A 14,078-nucleotide genomic window follows, 5' to 3' on the forward strand; every position below is an offset into this window, starting at 1 on the left:
ATTGAACAAAATGGTGCCTTGTAACCACGATCCAGCCAGGAAGTTGAACCTGGAATCTTCTGATCCGTAGTCAGATGCGTTATCCATTGCGCCACTGGACCATTGTTTATACAGACTTGCCAATAATGTTAAAGGAAAAGAGAAGGCTGTGACATGAACGTACCCTTGTACCGATGTATCTCCATGGGGAACTATTAAATGCTTTCTTTTTCTTATCTGTGTTTCAGGAACCTGACATGGAGCCCTCTTGTGGAATGCCACTGAATAGGGGTTGTCTAGAATATTAAGATATAAATATTTGCTGATATTTCAGGAGCGTGTTAGTTGCAAGGACGTCTTATTTAGGAATGCCTCGGAAGATTTTCCTGTATGGGAGAAAAACATTTGGATGAAATTTCCTGATGTATGTAAAGAAATTGTGGCTGAACTTCTGTCAAGAAATCTTTAATAGAATAGATCAGTAATATGGTATAAGCAGGTAGATTCTATATTTCGATATCTGGGACTCATTAAATATGAATAACACTGGTGGAGTTCTTGGTAGTTTCTTTATTTGACTTCTTGGATACGTTAGGAAGCTGAATCAGCCTGAAAGAATATTCATAGAAAAACTAATCTATTCGTAACAAAGATCCTAGTGCTAGTACCTGTGATGTATACAGCAAGGATCTTGTGAAGAGGGGAACAAAGTTTGTGTTTCCATGATTTTTGGATATTCTGCTTCACTGTGAGGGGATACATGACTTTTTCCTGTTGGGCTACTGAATTATATAACCTTGGTGGTTTTTGATCAATTTTTGCAATTGAACAAAAAGTTGCCTTGTAACCACGATCCAGCCAGGAGTTGAACCTGGAATCTTCTGATCCATAGTCAGATGCGTTATCCATTGCGCCACTGGACCATTGTTTATAAGATTGCCAATAATGTTACAGGAAAAGAGAAGGCTGTGACATGAACGTACCCTTGTACCGATGTATCTCCATGGGGAACTATTAAATGCTTTCTTTTTCTTATCTGTGTTTCAGGAACCTGACATGGAGCCCTCTTGTGGAATGCCACTGAATAGGGGTTGTCTAGAATATTAAGATATAAATATTTGCTGATATTTCAGGAGCGTGTTAGTTGCAAGGACGTCTTCTTTAGGAATGCCTCGGAAGATTTTCTGTATGGGAGAAAAACATTTGGATGAAATTTCCTGATGTATGTAAAGAAATTGTGGCTGAACTTCTGTCAAGAAAGCTTTAATAGAATAGATCAGTAATATGGTATAAGCAGGTAGATTCTATATTTCGATATCTGGGACTCATTAAATATGAATAACACTGGTGGAGTTCTTGGTAGTTTCTTTATTTGACTTCTTGGGATACGTTAGGAAGCTGAATCAGCCTGAAAGAATATTCATAGAAAAACTAATCTATTCGTAACAAAGATCCTAGTGCTAGTACCTGTGATGTATACAGCAAGGATCTTGTGAAGAGGGGAACAAAGTTTGTGTTTCCATGATTTTTGGATATTCTGCTTCTCTGTGATGGGATACATGACTTTTTCCTGTTGGGCTACTGAATTATATAACCTTGGGGGTTTTTGATCAATTTTTGCAATTGAACAAAATGGTGCCTTGTAACCACAATCCAGCCAGAAGTTGAACCTGAAATCTTCTGATCCTTAGTCAGATGCGTTATCCATTGCGCCACTGGACCATTGTGCTACAACTTGCCAATAATGTTACAGGAAAAGAGAAGGCTGTGACATGAACGTACCCTTGTACCGATGTGTCTCCATGGGGAACTGTGAAATGCTTCCTTTTTCTTATCTGTGTTTCAGGAAGCTGACATGGAGCCCTCTTGTGGAATGCCACTGAATAGGGGTTGTCTAGAATATTAAGGTATAAATATTTGCTGATATTTCTGGAGCGTGTTAGGTGCAAAGACGTCATCTCTAGGAATGCCTCGGAAGATTTTCTGTATGGGAGGAAAACATTTGGATGAAATTTCCTGATGTATGTGAACAAATTGTGGCTGAACTTCTGTCATGAAATCTTTAACGGAATAGATCAGTAATATGGTATAGGCAGGTAGATTCTATATTTCGATATCTGGGACTCATTAAATATGAATAACACTGGTGGAGTTCTTGGTTGTTTCTTTATTTGATTTCTTGGGATACGTTAGGAAGCTGAATCAGCCTGAAAGAGTATTCATAGAAAAACTAATCTATTCGTAACAAAGATCCTAGTGCTAGTACCTGTGATGTATACAGCAGGGATCTTGTGAGGAGGGGAATAAAGTTTGTGTTTCCATGATTTTTTAATATTCTGCTTCTCTGTGAGGGGATACATGACTTTTTCCTGTTGGGCTACTGAATTATATAACCTTGGGGGTTTTTGATCAATTTTTGCAATTGAACAAAAAGTTGCTTTGTAACCACGATCCAGCCAGGAGTTGAACCTGGAATCTTCTGATCCATAGTCAGATGCATTATCCATTGCGCCACTGGACCATTGTGCTACGACTTTCCAATAATGTTACAGGAAAAGAGAAGGCTGTGACATAAACGTACCCTTGTACCGATGTGTCTCCATGGGGAACTGTGAAATGCTTCCTTTTTCTTATCTGTGTTTCAGGAAGCTGACATGGAGTCCTCTTGTGGAATGCCACTGAATAGGGGTTGTCTAGAGTATTAAGGTATAAATATTTGCTGATATTTCTGGAGCGTGTTAGGTGCAAAGACGTCATCTTTAGGAATGCCTCGGAAGATTTTGCGTATGGGAGGAAACCTTTGGATGAAATTTCCTGATGTATGTGAACAAATTGTGGCTGAACTTCTGTCAAGAAATCTTTAATGGAATAGATCAGTAATATGGTATAGGCAGATAGATTCTATATTTCGATATCTGGGACTCATTAAATATGAATAACATTGGTGGAGTTCTTGGTTGTTTCTTTATTTGACTTCTTGGGATACGTTAGGAACCTGAATCAGCCTGAAAGAATATTCATAGAAAAACTAATCTATTTGTAACAAAGATCCTAGTGCTAGTACGTGTGATGTATACAGCAAGGACCTTCTGAAGAGGGGAACAAAGTTTGTGTTTCCATGATTTTTGGATATTCTGCTTCACTGTGAGGGGATACATGACTTTTTCCTGTTGGGCTACTGAATTATATAACCTTGGTGGTTTTTGATCAATTTTTGCAATTGAACAAAAAGTTGACTTGTAACCACGATCCAGCCTGGAGTTGAAACTGGAATATTCTGATCCGCAGTCAGATGTGTTATCCATTGCGCCACTGGACCATTGTGCTACAACTTGCCAATAATGTTACAGGAAAAGAGAAGGCTGTGACATGAACGTACCCTTGTATCCAATTTGTATCTCCATGGGGAATTATTAAATGCTTCCTTTTTCTTATCTGTGTTTCAGGAAGCTGGCATGGAGCCCTCTTGTGGAATGCCACTGAATAGGAGTTGTCTAGAGTATTAAGGTATAAATATTTGCTGATATTTCAGGAGCGTGTTAGTTGCAAGGACGTCTTCTTTAGGAATGCCTCGGAAAATTTTCCGTATGGGAGAAAAACATTTGGATGAAATTTCCTGATGTATGTAAAGAAATTGTGGCTGAACTTCTGTCAAGAAATCTTTAATAGAATAGAACAGTAATATGGTATAAGCAGGTAGATTCTATATTTCGATATCTGGGACTCATTAAATATGAATAACACTGGTGGAGTTCTTGGTAGTTTCTTTATTTGACTTCTTGGGATACGTTAGGAAGCTGAATCAGCCTGAAAAAATATTCATTGAAAAACTAATCTATTCTTAACAAAGATCCTAGTGCTAGTACCTGTGATGTATACAGCAAGGATCTTGTGAAGAGGGCAACAAAGTTTGTGTTTCCATGATTTTTGGATATTCTGCTTCTCTGTGAGGGGATACATGACTTTTTCCTGTTGGGCTACTGAATTATATAACCTTGGTGGTTTTTGATCAATTTTTGCAATTGAGCAAAAAGTTGCCTTGTAACCACGATCCAGCCAGGATTTGAACCTGGAATCTTCTGATCCGTAGTCAGATGCGTTATCCATTGCGCCACTGGACCATTGCGTTAAAAGATGCCAATAATGTTAAAGGAAAAGAGAAGGCTGTGACATGAACGTACCCTTGTATCCAATTTGTATCTCAATGGGGGAATTATTAAATGCTTCCTTTTTCTTATCTGTGTTTCAGGAAGCTGGCATGGAGCCCTCTTGTGGAATGCCACTGAATAGGAGTTGTCTAGAGTATTAAGGTATAAATATTTGCTGATATTTATGGAGCGTGTTAGGTGCAAAGACGTCATCTTTAGGAATGCCTCCGAAGATTTTCCGTATGGGAGGAAAACATTTGGATGAAATATCCTGATGTATGTGAACAAATTGTGGCTAAACTGTCATGAAATCTTTAATGTAATAGATCAGTAATATGGTATAGACAGGTAGATTCTATATTTCGATATCTGGGACTCATTAAATATGAATAACACTGGTGGAGTTCTTGGTTGTTTCTTTATTTGACTTCTTGGGATACGTTTGGAAGCTGAATCAGCCTGAAAGAGTATTCATAGAAAAACTAATCTATTCGTAACAAAGATCCTAGTGCTAGTACCTGTGATGTATACAGCAGGGATCTTGCGAGGAGGGGAATAAAGTTTGTGTTTCCATGATTTTTGGATATTCTGCTTCTCTGTGAGGGGATACATGACTTTTTCCTGTTGGGCTACTGAATTATATAACCTTGGGGGTTTTTGATCAATTTTTGCAATTGAACAAAATGGTGCCTTGTAACCACAATCCAGCCAGAAGTTGAACCTGAAATCTTCTGATCCGTAGTCAGATGCGTTATCCATTGCGCCACTGGACCATTGTGCTACAACTTGCCAATAATGTTAAAGGAAAAGAGAAGGCTGTGACATGAACGTACCCTTGTACCGATGTGTCTCCATGGGGAACTGTGAAATGCTTCCTTTTTCTTATCTGTGTTTCAGGAAGCTGACATGGAGCCCTCTTGTGGAATGCCACTGAATAGGGGTTGTCTAGAATATTAAGGTATAAATATTTGCTGATATTTCTGGAGCGTGTTATTTGCAAAGACGTCATCTTTAGGAATGCCTCGGAAGATTTTCCGTATGGGAGAAAAACATTTGGATGAAATTTCCTGATGTATGTAAAGAAATTGTGGCTGAACTTCTGTCAAGAAATCTTTAATAGAATAGATCAGTAATATGGTATAAGCAGGAAGATTCTATATTTCGATATCTGGGACTCATTAAATATGAATAACACTGGTGGAGTTCTTGGTAGTTTCTTTATTTGACTTCTTGGGATATGTTAGGAAGCTGAATCAGCCTGAAAGAATATTCATAGAAAAACTAATCTATTCGTAACAAAGATCCTAGTGCTAGTACGTGTGATGTATACAGCAAGGACCTTCTGAAGAGGGGAACAAAGTTTGTGTTTCCATGATTTTTGGATATTCTGCTTCACTGTGAGGGGATACATGACTTTTTCCTGTTGGGCTACTGAATTATATAACCTTGGTGGTTTTTGATCAATTTTTGCAATTGAACAAAAAGTTGCCTTGTAACCACAATCCAGCCAGGAGTTGAACCTGGAATCTTCTGATCCGTAGTCAGATGTGTTATCCATTGCGCCACTGGACCATTCTGCTACAACTTGCCAATAATGTTACAGGAAAAGAGAAGGCAGTGACATAAACGTACCCTTGTACCGATGTGTCTCCATGGGGAACTGTGAAATGCTTCCTTTTTCTTATCTGTGTTTTAGGAAGCTGACATGGAGCCCTCTTGTGGAATGCCACTGAATAAGGGTTGTCTAAAGTATTAAGGTATAAATATTTGCTGATATTTCTGGAGCGTGTTAGGTGCAAAGACGTCATCTTTAGGAATGCCTTGGAAGATTTTCCGTATGGGAGAAAAACATTTGGATGAAATTTCCTGATGTATGTAAAGAAATTGTGGCTGAACTTCTGTCAAGAAATCTTTAATAGAATAGATCAGTAATATGGTATAAGCAGGAAGATTCTATATTTCGATATCTGGGACTCATTAAATATGAATAACACTGGTGGAGTTCTTGGTAGTTTCTTTATTTGACTTCTTGGGATACGTTAGGAAACTGAATCAGCCTGAAAGAATATTCATAGAAAAACTAATCTATTCGTAACAAAGATCCTAGTGCTAGTACCTGTGATGTATACAGCAAGGATCTTGTGAAGAGGGGAACAAAGTTTGTGTTTCCATGATTTTTGGATATTCTGCTTCACTGTGAGGGGATACATGACTTTTTCCTGTTGGGCTACTGAATTATATAACCTTGGTGGTTTTTGATCAATTTTTGCAATTGAACAAAAAGTTGCCTTGTAACCACGATCCAGCCAGGAGTTGAACCTGAAATCTTCTGATCCGTAGTCAGATGTGTTATCCATTGCGCCACTGGACCATTGTGCTACAACTTGCCAATAATGTTAAAGGAAAAGAGAAGGCTGTGACATGAACGTACCCTTGTACCGATGTATCTCCATGGGGAACTCTTAAATGCTTTCTTTTTCTTATCTGTGTTTCAGGAACCTGACATGGAGCCCTTTTGTGGAATGCCACTGAATAGGGGTTGTCTAGAATATTAAGATATAAATATTTGCTGATATTTCAGGAGCGTGTTAGTTGCAAGGACGTCTTATTTAGGAATGCCTCAGAAGATTTTCCGTATGGGAGAAAAACATTTGGATGAAATTTCCTGATGTATGTAAAGAAATTGTGGCTGAACTTCTGTCAAGAAATCTTTAATAGAATAGAACAGTAATAAGGTATAAGCAGGTAGATTCTATATTTCGATATCTGGGACTCATTAAATATGAATAACACTGGTGGAGTTCTTGGTAGTTTCTTTATTTGACTTCTTGGGATACGTTAGGAAGCTGAATCAGCCTGAAAGAATATTCATAGAAAAACTAATCTATTCTTAACAAAGATCCTAGTGCTAGTACCTGTGATGTATACAGCAAGGATCTTGTGAAGAGGGGAACAAAGTTTGTGTTTCCATGATTTTTGGATATTCTGCTTCTCTGTGAGGGGATACATGACTTTTTTTTGTTGGGCTACTGAATTATATAACCTTGGTGGTTTTTGATCAATTTTTGCAATTGAGCAAAAAGTTGCCTTGTAACCACGATCCAGCCAAGAGTTGAACCTGGAATCTTCTGATCCGTAGTCAGATGCGTTATCCATTGCGCCACTGGACCATTGTGGTATGATTGGCCAATAATGTTACAGGAAAAGAGAAGGCTGTGACATGAACGTGCCCTTGTACCGATGTATCTCCATGGGGAACTCTTAAATGCTTTCTTTTTCTTATCTGTGTATCAGGAACCTGACATGGAGCCCTTTTGTGGAATGCCACTGAATAGGGGTTGTCTAGAATATTAAGATATAAATATTTGCTGATATTTCAGGAGCGTGTTAGTTGCAAGGACGTCTTATTTAGGAATGCCTCGGAAGATTTTCTGTATGGGAGAAAAACATTTGGATGAATTTTCCTGATGTATGTAAAGAAATTGTGGCTGAACTTCTGTCAAGAAAGCTTTAATAGAATAGATCAGTAATATGGCATAAGCAGGTAGATTCTATATTTCGATATCTGGGACTCATTAAATATGAATAACACTGGTGGAGTTCTTGGTAGTTTCTTTATTTGACTTCTTGGGATACGTTAGGAAACTGAATCAGCCTGAAAGAATATTCATAGAAAAACTAATCTATTCGTAACAAAGATCCTAGTGCTAGTACCTGTGATGTATACAGCAAGGATCTTGTGAAGAGGGGAACAAAGTTTGTGTTTCCATGATTTTTGGATATTCTGCTTCTCTGTGATGGGATACATGACTTTTTCCTGTTGGGCTACTGAATTATATAACCTTGGGGGTTTTTGATCAATTTTTGCAATTGAACAAAATGGTGCCTTGTAACCACAATCCAGCCAGAAGTTGAACCTGAAACCTTCTGATCCTTAGTCAGATGCGTTATCCATTGCGCCACTGGACCATTGTGCTACAACTTGCCAATAATGTTACAGGAAAAGAGAAGGCTGTGACATGAACGTACCCTTGTACCGATGTGTCTCCATGGGGAACTGTGAAATGCTTCCTTTTTCTTATCTGTGTTTCAGGAAGCTGACATGGAGCCCTCTTGTGGAATGCCACTGAATAGGGGTTGTCTAGAATATTAAGGTATAAATATTTGCTGATATTTCTGGAGCGTGTTAGGTGCAAAGACGTCATCTCTAGGAATGCCTCGGAAGATTTTCTGTATGGGAGGAAAACATTTGGATGAAATTTCCTGATGTATGTGAACAAATTGTGGCTGAACTTCTGTCATGAAATCTTTAACGGAATAGATCAGTAATATGGTATAGGCAGGTAGATTCTATATTTCGATATCTGGGACTCATTAAATATGAATAACACTGGTGGAGTTCTTGGTTGTTTCTTTATTTGATTTCTTGGGATACGTTAGGAAGCTGAATCAGCCTGAAAGAGTATTCATAGAAAAACTAATCTATTCGTAACAAAGATCCTAGTGCTAGTACCTGTGATGTATACAGCAGGGATCTTGTGAGGAGGGGAATAAAGTTTGTGTTTCCATGATTTTTTAATATTCTGCTTCTCTGTGAGGGGATACATGACTTTTTCCTGTTGGGCTACTGAATTATATAACCTTGGGGGTTTTTGATCAATTTTTGCAATTGAACAAAAAGTTGCTTTGTAACCACGATCCAGCCAGGAGTTGAACCTGGAATCTTCTGATCCATAGTCAGATGCATTATCCATTGCGCCACTGGACCATTGTGCTACGACTTTCCAATAATGTTACAGGAAAAGAGAAGGCTGTGACATAAACGTACCCTTGTACCGATGTGTCTCCATGGGGAACTGTGAAATGCTTCCTTTTTCTTATCTGTGTTTCAGGAAGCTGACATGGAGTCCTCTTGTGGAATGCCACTGAATAGGGGTTGTCTAGAGTATTAAGGTATAAATATTTGCTGATATTTCTGGAGCGTGTTAGGTGCAAAGACGTCATCTTTAGGAATGCCTCGGAAGATTTTGCGTATGGGAGGAAACCTTTGGATGAAATTTCCTGATGTATGTGAACAAATTGTGGCTGAACTTCTGTCAAGAAATCTTTAATGGAATAGATCAGTAATATGGTATAGGCAGATAGATTCTATATTTCGATATCTGGGACTCATTAAATATGAATAACATTGGTGGAGTTCTTGGTTGTTTCTTTATTTGACTTCTTGGGATACGTTAGGAAGCTGAATCAGCCTGAGAGAATATTCATAGAAAAACTAATCTATTCGTAACAAAGATCCAAGTGCTACTACGTGTGATGTATACAGCAGGGATCTTGTGAAGAGGGAAATAAAGTTTGTGTTTCCATGATTTTTGGATATTCTGCTTCTCTGTGAGAGGATACATGACTTTTTCCTGTTGGGCTACTGAATTATATAACCTTGGTGGTTTTTGATCAATTTATGCATTTGAACAAAAGGGTACCTTGAACTCATGATTCAGCCAGGAGTTGAACCTGGAATCTTCTGATCCGTAGTTAGATGCCTCATACATTGCACCACTGTGCTATAATTTACTAATAATGTTACAGGAAAAGAGAAGGCTGTGACATGAACGTACCCTTGTACCGATATGTCTCCATGGAGAATTATTAAATGCTTCCTTTTTCTTATCTGTGTTTCAGGAAGCTGGCATGGAGCCCTCTTGTGGAATGCCACTGAATAGGAGTTGTCTAGTGTATTAAGGTATAAATATTTGCTGATATTTCTGGAGCGTGTTAGGTGCAAAGACGTCATCTTTAGAAATGCCTCGGAAGATTTTCTGTATGGGAGGAAAACATTTGGATGAAATTTCCTGATGTATGTGAACAAATTGTGGCTGAACTTCTGTCATGAAATCTTTAACGGAATAGATCAGTAATATGGTATAGGCAGGTAGATTCTATATTTTGATATCTGGGACTCATTAAATATGAATAACACTGGTGGAGTTCTTGGTTGTTTCTTTATTTGATTTCTTGGGATACGTTTGGAAGCTGAATCAGCCTGAAAGAGTATTCATAGAAAAACTAATCTATTCGTAACAAAGATCCTAGTGCTAGTACCTGTGATGTATACAGCAGGGATCTTGTGAGGAGGGGAATAAAGTTTGTGTTTCCAAGATTTTTGAATATTCTGCTTCTCTGTGAGGGGATACATGACTTTTTCCTGTTGGGCTACTGAATTATATAACCTTGGGGGTTTTTGATCAATTTTTGCAATTGAACAAAAAGTTGCCTTGTAACCACGATCCAGCCAGGAGTTGAACCTGGATTCTTCTGATCTGTAGTCAGATGCGTTATCTATTGCGCCACTGGAACATTGTGCTAAAACTTTTCAATGATGTTACAGGAAAAGAGAAGGCTGTGACGTAAACGTACTCTTGTAACGATGTTTATCCATCGGGAACTGTGAAATGCTTCCTTTTTCTTATCTGTGTTTCAGGAAGCTGACATGGAGTCCTCTTGTGGAATGCCACTGAATAGGGGTTGTCTAGAGTATTAAAGTATAAATATTTGCTGATATTTCTGGAGCGTGTTAGGTGCAAAGACGTCATCTTTAGGAATGCCTCGGAAGATTTTGCGTATGGGAGGAAACCTTTGGATGAAATTTCCTTATGTATGTGAACAAATTGTGGCTGAACTTCTGTCAAGAAATCTTTAATAGAATAGATCAGTAATATGGTATTGGCAGATAGATTCTATATTTCGATATCTGGGACTCATTTAATATGAATAACACTGGTGGAGTTCTTGGTAGTTTCTTTATTTGACTTCTTGGGACACGTTAAGAAGCTGAATCAGCCTGAAAGAGTATTCATAGAAAAACTAATCTATTCGTAACAAAGATCGTAGTGCTAGTACCTGTGATGTATACAGCAGGGATCTTGTGAGGAGGGGAATAAAGTTTGTGTTTCCATGATTTTTGGATATTCTGCTTCTCTGTGAGGGGATACATGACTTTTTCCTGTTGGGCTACTGAATGATATAACCTTGGGGGTTTTGATCAATTTTTGCAATTGAACAAAATGGTGCCTTGTAACCACGATCCAACCAGGAGTTTAACCTGGAATCTTCTGATCCGTAGTCAGATGCGTTATCCATTGCGCCACTGGACCATTGTGGTATAACTTGCCAATAATGTTACAGGAAAAGAGAAGGCTGTGACATGAACGTGCCCTTGTACCGATGTATCTCCATGGGGAACTATTAAATGCTTTCTTTTTCTTATCTGTGTTTCAGGAACCTGACATGGAGTCCTCTTGTGGAATGCCACTGAATAGGGGTTGTCTAGAATATTAAGATATAAATATTTGCTGATATTTCAGGAGCATGTTAGTTGCAAGGATGTCTTCTTTAGGAATGCCTCGGAAGATTTTCCGTATGGCAGAAAAACATTTGGATGAAATTTCCTGATGTATGTAAAGAAATTGTGGCTGAACTTCTGTCAAGAAATCTTTAATAGAATAGATCAGTAATATGGTATAAGCAGGAAGATTTTATATTTCGATATCTGGGACTCATTAAATATGAATAACACTGGTGGAGTTCTTGGTAGTTTCTTTATTTGACTTCTTGGGATACGTTAGGAAGCTGAATCAGCCTGAAAGAATATTCATAGAAATAGTAATCTATTCGTAACAAAGATCCTAGTGCTAGTATGTGTGATGTATACAGCAAGGATCTTGTGAAGAGGGGAACAAAGTTTGAGTTTCCATGATTTTTGAATATTCTGCTTCACTGTGAGGGGATACATGACTTTTTCCTGTTGGGCTACTGAATTATATAACCTTGGGGGTTTTTGATCAATTTTTGCAATTGAACATAAAGTTGCCTTGTAACCACGATCCAGCCAGGATTTGAACCTGGAATCTTTTGATCCGTAGTCAGATGCGTTATCCATTGCGCCACTGTACTAAAATTTGCCAGTAATGAAACAGGAAAAGAGAAGGCTGTGCCATAAATGTACCCTTGTACCGATGTGTCTCCATGGGGAACTGTGAAATGCTTCCTTTTTCTTATCTGTGTTTCAGGAAGCTGACATCGAGCCCTCTTGTGGAATGCCACTGAATAGGAGTTGTCTAGTGTATTAAGGTATAAATATTTGCTGATATTTCTGGAGCATGTTAGGTGCAAAGACGTCATCTTTAGGAATGCCTCGGAAGATTTTCTGTATGGGAGGAAAACATTTGGATGAAATTTCCTGATGTATGTGAACAAATTGTGGCTGAACTTCTGTCAAGAAAGCTTTAACGGAATAGATCAGTAATATGGTATAAGCAGGTAGATTCTATATTTCGATATCTGGGACTCATTAAATATGAATAACACTGGTGGAGCTCTTGGTAATTTCTTTATTTGACTTCTTGGGATACGTTAGGAAGCTGAATCAGCCTGAAAGAATATTCATAGAAAAACTAATCTATTCGTAACAAAGATCCTAGTGTTGTACGTGTGATGTATACAGCACGGATCTTGTAAGGAGGGGAATAAGGTTTGTGTTTCCATGATATTTGGATATTCTGCTTCTCTGTGAGGGGATACATGACTTTTTCCTGTTGGGCTACTGAATTATATAACTTTGGTGGTTTTTGATCAATTTTTGCAATTGAGCAAAAAGTTGCCTTGTAACCACGATCCAGCCAGGAGTTGAACCTGGAATCTTCTGATGCATAGTCAGAAGCGTTATCCATTGCGCCACTGGACCATTGTGTTAAAAGACGCCAATAATGTTAAAGGAAAAGAGAAGGCTGTGACATGAACGTACCCTTGTATCCAATTTGTATCTCAATGGGGGAATTATTAAATGCTTCCTTTTTCTTATCTGTGTTTCAGGAAGCTGGCATGGAGCCCTCTTGTGGAATGCCACTGAATAGGAGTTGTCTAGAGTATTAAGGTATAAATATTTGCTGATATTTCTGGAGCGTGTTAGGTGCAAAGACGTCATCTTTAGGAATGCCTCGGAAGATTTTCCATATGGGAGGAAAAGATTTGGATGAAATATCCTGATGTATGAGAACAAATTGTGGCTAAACTTCTGTCATGAAATCTTTAATGGAATAGATCAGTAATATGGTATAGAAAGGTAGATTCTATATTTCGATATCTGGGACTCATTAAATATGAATAACACTGGTGGAGTTCTTGGTTGTTTCTTTATTTGACTTCTTGGGACACGTTAGGAAGCTGAATCAGCCTGAAAGAGTATTCATAGAAAAACTAATCTATTCTTAACAAAGATCCTAGTGCTAGTACCTGTGATGTATACAGCAGGGATCTTGTAGGAGGTGAATAAAGTTTGTGTTTCCATGATTTTTGGATATTCTGCTTCTCTGTGAGGGGATACATGACTTTTTCCTGTTGGGCTACTGAAGTATATAACCTTGGGGGTTTTTGATCAATTTTTACAATTGAACCAAAAGTTGTCTTGTAACCACAATCCAGCCAGGAGTTGAACCTGGAATCTTCTGATCCGTAGTCAGATGCGTTATCCATTGCGCCACTGGACCATTGTGCTTCAACTTTCCAATAATGTTACAGGAAAAGAGAAGGCTGTGACATAAACGTACCCTTGTACCGATGTGTCTCCATGGGGAACTGTGAAATGCTTCCTTTTTCTTATCTGTGTTTCAGGAAGCTGACATGGAGTCCTCTTGTGGAATGCCACTGAATAAGGGTTGTCTAAAGTATTAAGGTATAAATATTTGCTGATATTTCTGGAGTGTGTTAGGTGCAAAGACGTCATCTTTAGGAATGCCTCGGAAGATTTTGCGTTTTTGAGGAAACATTTGGATGAAATTTCCTGATGTATGTGAACAAATTGTGGGTGAACTTCTGTCAAGAAATCTTTAATGGAAGATAGATTCTATATTTCAATATCTGGGACTCATTAAATATGAATAACACTGGTGGAGT

The 14,078-nt window shown here is 38.3% G+C and overlaps 14 non-coding genes across 14 annotated transcripts; all 14 read right to left on the reverse strand.

Moving 5' to 3' along the window:
• Positions 1 to 27: 27 nt before the first annotated feature.
• On the reverse strand, positions 28 to 101 carry TRNAR-ACG. Its single transcript has one exon. It is a non-coding gene; the product is annotated as a tRNA-Arg (tRNA).
• A 728-nt stretch (positions 102 to 829) lies between these two features.
• Positions 830 to 902, reverse strand: TRNAH-AUG. The gene has a single exon. It is a non-coding gene; the product is annotated as a tRNA-His (tRNA).
• A 726-nt stretch (positions 903 to 1,628) lies between these two features.
• On the reverse strand, positions 1,629 to 1,701 carry TRNAL-AAG. The gene has a single exon. It is a non-coding gene; the product is annotated as a tRNA-Leu (tRNA).
• A 726-nt stretch (positions 1,702 to 2,427) lies between these two features.
• On the reverse strand, positions 2,428 to 2,500 carry TRNAH-AUG. Its single transcript has one exon. It is a non-coding gene; the product is annotated as a tRNA-His (tRNA).
• Positions 2,501 to 4,027: 1,527 nt separating this feature from the next.
• On the reverse strand, positions 4,028 to 4,100 carry TRNAR-ACG. The gene has a single exon. It is a non-coding gene; the product is annotated as a tRNA-Arg (tRNA).
• A 727-nt stretch (positions 4,101 to 4,827) lies between these two features.
• Positions 4,828 to 4,900, reverse strand: TRNAR-ACG. The gene has a single exon. It is a non-coding gene; the product is annotated as a tRNA-Arg (tRNA).
• A 726-nt stretch (positions 4,901 to 5,626) lies between these two features.
• On the reverse strand, positions 5,627 to 5,699 carry TRNAR-ACG. Its single transcript has one exon. It is a non-coding gene; the product is annotated as a tRNA-Arg (tRNA).
• A 726-nt stretch (positions 5,700 to 6,425) lies between these two features.
• On the reverse strand, positions 6,426 to 6,498 carry TRNAR-ACG. Its single transcript has one exon. It is a non-coding gene; the product is annotated as a tRNA-Arg (tRNA).
• A 726-nt stretch (positions 6,499 to 7,224) lies between these two features.
• TRNAR-ACG lies at positions 7,225 to 7,297 on the reverse strand. The gene has a single exon. It is a non-coding gene; the product is annotated as a tRNA-Arg (tRNA).
• Positions 7,298 to 8,023: 726 nt separating this feature from the next.
• On the reverse strand, positions 8,024 to 8,096 carry TRNAL-AAG. The gene has a single exon. It is a non-coding gene; the product is annotated as a tRNA-Leu (tRNA).
• Positions 8,097 to 8,822: 726 nt separating this feature from the next.
• On the reverse strand, positions 8,823 to 8,895 carry TRNAH-AUG. Its single transcript has one exon. It is a non-coding gene; the product is annotated as a tRNA-His (tRNA).
• Positions 8,896 to 11,208: 2,313 nt separating this feature from the next.
• Positions 11,209 to 11,281, reverse strand: TRNAR-ACG. Its single transcript has one exon. It is a non-coding gene; the product is annotated as a tRNA-Arg (tRNA).
• Positions 11,282 to 12,797: 1,516 nt separating this feature from the next.
• TRNAH-AUG lies at positions 12,798 to 12,870 on the reverse strand. The gene has a single exon. It is a non-coding gene; the product is annotated as a tRNA-His (tRNA).
• Positions 12,871 to 13,599: 729 nt separating this feature from the next.
• Positions 13,600 to 13,672, reverse strand: TRNAR-ACG. Its single transcript has one exon. It is a non-coding gene; the product is annotated as a tRNA-Arg (tRNA).
• Between the last annotated feature and the right edge of the window lie 406 nt (positions 13,673 to 14,078).

This window comes from Geotrypetes seraphini, chromosome 2 (assembly GCF_902459505.1).
Source record: "Geotrypetes seraphini chromosome 2, aGeoSer1.1, whole genome shotgun sequence".
NCBI lineage: Eukaryota > Metazoa > Chordata > Amphibia > Gymnophiona > Dermophiidae > Geotrypetes > Geotrypetes seraphini.